Here is a 6,332-nt window from a genome sequence, read left to right on the forward strand (position 1 = left end):
AGTTATACGACCACTTCTTAAAAAGCCATCACTCGACAGGATCTGTCTTTCCAATTATAGACCTGTGTCCAATTTGAGTTTTATTGGAAAGATCATTGAAAAGGTTGTATGTCGAAGACTTATGGATCACATGGCTGATAATGACCTGTTTGAGCAACACCAATCGGCATACAGACCACACCACAGTACGGAAACAGCTCTAGTGAAGGTGAAAAATGATATAATGTTTGCCTTAGATAAAGGTCATGTGGCACTTTTGTTGTCACTTGATCTATCAGCAGCATTCGATACCATCGACAGGCAAATTTTGATATCTCGTATGTCAAACAGGTTAGGAGTCAACGGTATTGCACTCAAGTGGTTCAAATCCTACCTTGCAGACTGGACTACCAAAGTAGAAATAGGTGGGAAGTCATCTAAGTGTAGTGCGAGTTCTATAGGCTTGCCGCAGGGGTCTGTATTTGGGCCGATCGGCTACTGTATCTACACCTTACCTGTAGGAGACATCGCTCGCCATCATAATGTCTTCTACCATACTTATGCTGATGACATACAGCTTTACGTAACATTTGATCCTAAGGTTTGCAGTGTAGATGAAGCGAAGAAGACTCTTTGTGCTTGTGTCACAGACATCTGTAGTTGGATGACTCTTAACAGACTTAAACTCAATGAAGGAAAGACTGAATTTCTTGTCATAGGTTCAAGTCATAACCTTCGTTCCCTTGGTGATGTTAGCCTTGGTATTGGTTCTACTACTATTGTATCATCCAAATCTGTTAGAAACCTTGGTGCTTACTTTGATTGTAATATGAACATGTTAGAACAAGTTAATCAATTATGTAAATCTGTCAGATTCCATCTAAGAAACATATCGCAGATAAGAAAGTACATAACTGAAGAAACCTGCCACAGTGCTGTTCGTTGTCATATTTTGTCCAGATTAGATTACTGTAACAGCCTATTAACATCTGTTCCCCAAGTGTATTTGAAGCGCCTACAAAGTTTACAAAACTGGGCAGCCCGTATTATCTTTAAGGTGGACCGACGTCATGATCCTGGCCCTTTACTTAAATCTCTTCATTGGCTCCCTGTAAAGAAGAGAATTGTCTTTAAATTACTTCTTTTTGTCTTCAAAGCCTTTAATAACCAGATGCCAAAATATATCAAAGATAGCCTTGCTTCCCATAGACCAACTCGCCCTAATCTCCGTTCATCTAAAGACCCATATTTGCTTGCCATACCCAAAACTCGTACAAAAACATTTAGTGTTACTGCTTCTAAAGAATGGAACAACATCCCCACTTTCATTAAATCATCAAACTCTTCAGATCAATTTAAGAAACTTCTAAAAACATACCTCTTTTCCGATTAATTTCCTTTGCGTGTATTTGTATTGTAATTATTATGTACTTTTTTTTTAAATCGTTTGTAAACGCTGTGATATAGTTAACTATGGAGAGCGTACTAAATGCTAGTTATTATTATTAGGTGGTCTGTCTATGACAGATCACCTATTGATTTCGCCAGAATTTTCTTTATTCTTTATTCTTTATTCTTTATTTATTTTTATTTCTTCCGTACACTTTTTTGTACACACGTTCACTCGAATTCGACATGGTCAATTTCCTTCAAATTTCTGTCAAACATCAAGCCCTATGATTTCAAGTAAAATCAACTTTTTCAAGGTCATCAAGTCATCGTGACATCATCCAGGCGCCATTTTGTGAAATCACATTGTCGATCATATCTCCATTATCAATTATCAAAAATCATTTAAATTAACATCACATTAACTTCAGGTCAAGGGTCAACAGGTCATGTCATCAAAGGTCACCTGAAGGTCACGACGCGCGCGTCAAAATTTTAAATTGCTCAAAATTACTTTTTGACCAAAGTAAAGTACGTTTCAGGTCATTTTAAGCATTTCAAAAATTTGCGCACGCACAGGTATGCGCGCGCGTTTCCGCACGTAACCCCTTCAACGCAACGCAGAAACGCCGTTTTTTTTATATCATTGCATTGATAATATAATTCTGAGCAATTTGATACCTTGATCAACCTTCTACGACCATTAATAACGAAATTAACACCCGTTAAAGTTTGCAGCACGTGTGCGCGCGACCTCTTACTATAGGCCATATATGGGCAAAAACATGCCTATTAAAAATTCACTGTAGTTCTTTAAATAGTCCGTTGACCCCCAATTTTTTTTCATATATCGATAGAGTATGAGTTGTAGATTTGATTTCATGTCACCATTGTCCCTCAATTTGATCATGACGTCATCAAAATTGCGCCTAAACTGAAATTTTTTTTTTTCAAAAATGACGTCATCAAATTTATGCAAATTTGATCATAACTCCGTGAATATTGATCATTTTTCGCCCAGATTTCGATATATTGTAGTTTAAAATGTACTCTTTCTCGTCAGTCATCATAAATTTTCATTTTGAAAAACGCATCATGGTGTAAAATTGCGATGAAAAGAGGCATGTCATTTTTCCTCATTTTACGTGTAATCTCTAAGGGACATGACTTTTTCTCAAAACTAGATTCGACATTCCTCTATTTCGTGAGCTATATCTCCATTTTCTTTTGTCAGTTATCTCTGAGCTTTGAATATGTTGTAGCTGAGATTCTCAGCTTTTGGAATGTGCCCTCCATTTTTTGATCAGATGCCGGGATCATGCCCGTTTTTTGCTTGCAAAATTGGATTTGCAATTCTCAAATTTGCTTACGTGTAATCTCTATGGGAACGTGTAATCTCTATGGGGAATATCGTGGCTCAATGGATAACGCACTTGACTTGAGATTCGGGGGCGCAGGTTCGAGTCCTGGGGGTGAACAAGGTGATTTTTTTTTTCATTTTTTTTTTCTTTTTACCACCTCGTACATGATCCTTTATGGTATTTAAAAGGTATGAAAGTTAAAATTTAGCAAGATTAAACAGATTATAATTACTTTTTTCATATCACATGTATTTTCATATATCAAAGAGACCCTTTTCACAGTTCTTTATCATCTCCCGACTTTCACAAGTATTCCATCCATAATGAACATTCCGTTGTCATCATGAAGATCATATTGATCTGCTTGAACATGGTAATAGTGATCATGATGGCGAGAATAAGGACAGACCACCTAATTCGTCCGCATGACGAATTAAAATCTAGTTTATTATTATCTTTGTAAAATCACAAGATTTTAGCTGAAAACTGTCAACACTTGATCTCTAACAGAGAAAAGCATACGTTGGACAGTGTACTAATACTGATTGGAAAAATAACTGACATGTCATAGAATTTTGTGTTTATTTTGCTCAATTCCTCAGCAATTACACACTTCCTTTCCCAAGCCATTTGGCATATATTTTTGAAAATTTATACTTACTATCTGTTCGAAAATCATTTTGAGATCGTTACCACAACTGGGATTTCTCTTTAATCAAGTTATAAAAAACTGTAAGGGTTAAAAACATTATTCAAATATGAATTCAAATGATGCTGTTAAATAAAGGGTCTTTTCACACGAGAATCTTGAATTATTGTAATGATGATTGAAATTCATCTTTAGAATCATCGGACCTATCACACGCTCACTCGAAAACTGTCTGTCTGTGATTTGAATTTGAATTCCCGAGCGAAGGCAGTATTTGTCCTTAGTGACTTGTCAATCAAAGCACTGTATCGCAAATACAAACTACGATGAGTGCATGACAATTGTATAATCTATGGAAGTGCTTGAAAGGTCACGTAAGCTCCGCCCCCAAAAAAGATGTTTTGGAGGTCAAGCCTTTCACACGTAAAATTTGTACCATAATTTGAGTGAAACTTAACTGGAATTCACCTTCGGAGTAGAATTTGAATTCGTGATTGTGATAAGCGTTCGTGATTCTAATCATGTTCTAGTTTGGTTTCACACATGCTAAAAATTCTAATTCAAATTACGATTTTTTTTTACAGTATGAAAGGGTGGAAAGTCATCTCAAGTGACAAACTTTGTGTCTCTATTAAGTAGGCCTATATGTATTTGAATACTGACTAGATGAATGAAGAAATGCAATCCCATCTAAATACTAGGAGAAAATCACAACAACATTCGTGTAGGGTTTAAGTATGTATGCTTGCAAAATATAGCAAGAATTTCACAACATAAAGACTATATAGGTATAGGATAAATCTTGGGATATATGTTCATTATAAATTTACAATTAGTCATAGGAGCTGCAATGGTAATAACAGTCCACACTCTTTAAGGCAGCTGACAGCAGTGATGCTTATTAGAAATAAATTAACATTTTTGCCTCAAGCATTTGACATTAATAGCTTCTCCATATTGTTTTCTTCAATCAGCAAATTACTAGGAAACATTTGTATGCATCAACACTTACACTGCATTGCTGTATTGCTGAGAAGTGGATAAATTTTGCACAATTAACAGTTTGATTCCTTGTAATAGGCCTATTTGCGGTTTTATATGTATAAAAAGAACATAATCATAAATTGTACCTGGAACATATTATCAGGATATGGATAGTAAAAGGAACAGGGAAAGAAGAAGGAAAAGGAGAAAAGTTTTATGCAACAGCAGTCAGGCAGTAGCAGCTAGATGAAGTATCTGAACTACATGTTCTAGCTTAAGTAGTTGTAATACTAGTAGTAGTAGTAGTAGTTATAGTAGTAGTAATAGTAGAAGTAGTAGTAGCAGCAGCAGCAGCAGTAGAAGTAGTAGTAGTAGTAGTAGTAGTAGTAGTAGTAGTAGTAGTAGTAGTAGTAGTAGTAGTAGTAGTAGTAGTAGAAGCATTGACACCTAACATAGTGGTATTTGTATTATTAGTAGAAGTAGTAGAAATATCACTAGTATGTATCACTGAAATATATATAAACAGTAAAATAAAATAATACTCTCACTTCACAGAATTATGATTTCTTGTAATCAAAGTATTGCAAATAACATTGGCTAAATTCAAAAGGCAAACAAAGCTCACATAATTCCGATATATACCATAACAATATATCTATTTCATATACGACCCCAAAATAAAGAGTCAATATGATATCTTAAAAGCAATGTAAGTCAAGTAGCCAAGAAACATATGAATTGTATCAACAAATTTCTACATACAATCCAGACATGAAGTCATAAGTTGGTCTAATCTCTTGACTTTATAACAATACAACTCAAAGAAATATTTCCTTACCTTTTAAATAAATATGTAATTAATCCATCATCCTAGCACTGCAAGCTACCCAGACACAAAAGAAAATACAAGCATAACACAAACAGAGTTGTTCACCCAAGAGAGGGAAGACTGGTAAATGATAGCTTCCCGTCTGCACTGTCCCCCTGTAGTGATAGAGTAATGGGGGTCAAGCACCCTTAGAGTTGTGATGATGCACCACTCTCGGCAGCTAGATAGACCTCATCAGCAAACTCTGCAGGAGTGAATAGCTTTCGATGTGACTCATTCACAAAATAAGCTCGCTTCTCCAAAGTTTTGAAGTTCTTCACACTTCAGCCATCAAGTCTACGACTGGAAGTTGCCTTGGAGAGATCTTTACCATATTTGCAGTAAAACCTCAAGTCCTCTATTTTACAACTTTTTTTTGTACAATTACCTCCTTATTCATCACATAAATGTTAAAAATGAAAACACAATCAATGTAGATTCACCTCACTAATTCTGCTATTCCCAACCAATTTCCTGGGAAAAGTACTTTTACGCACTTCTCCAACTGAAAGGAAAAGAATTTTTCACCAATACTGATCGACTCTTTCTGAGAATACTTGATGATACTATTGACATTACTCTTAAATTGGACATTGTACAAGATATATTTAAAAGAATACCAAAATCATAAATGTAATTATGACACATCTTGTTTACAAAGTTCAAAATACAAATTTGTAAGTTGTAATACCACTGAATCTCAATGATCTTGAATGAACTTCATCAATGATTGTAAAGATAGGATTATTCAGAAGAAAAAAACATTACAACACTGTGAAAAAAGGATATCTTCAGACGTCATAATATTGCTATTTTGATAGTCGCCTTCCTTAAAATCACACCCATATTAGGAAAGAACATCAAATCTAAACAATTAAAAATTTTTTTTTTTTTTTTTTTTATCCATTTGATCCAATAGCTTTGCAGGAGATCTACTATACTCAGATGAGTCATATACCCTTTTTACACAGGATTTTCTTAACCCCGGACTATCGCTAACCCCGTACTATCCTTAACCCCGTACTATTTTTTTTCCTTTTCACACATGCCAAATTGTTATCGCTAACCCCGGATAAGGAATGCTTGCTTTTCACACACGAAA

Source organism: Lytechinus pictus, chromosome 1, assembly GCF_037042905.1.
Source record: "Lytechinus pictus isolate F3 Inbred chromosome 1, Lp3.0, whole genome shotgun sequence".
In the NCBI taxonomy this organism is placed as follows: Eukaryota; Metazoa; Echinodermata; class Echinoidea; order Temnopleuroida; family Toxopneustidae; genus Lytechinus; species Lytechinus pictus.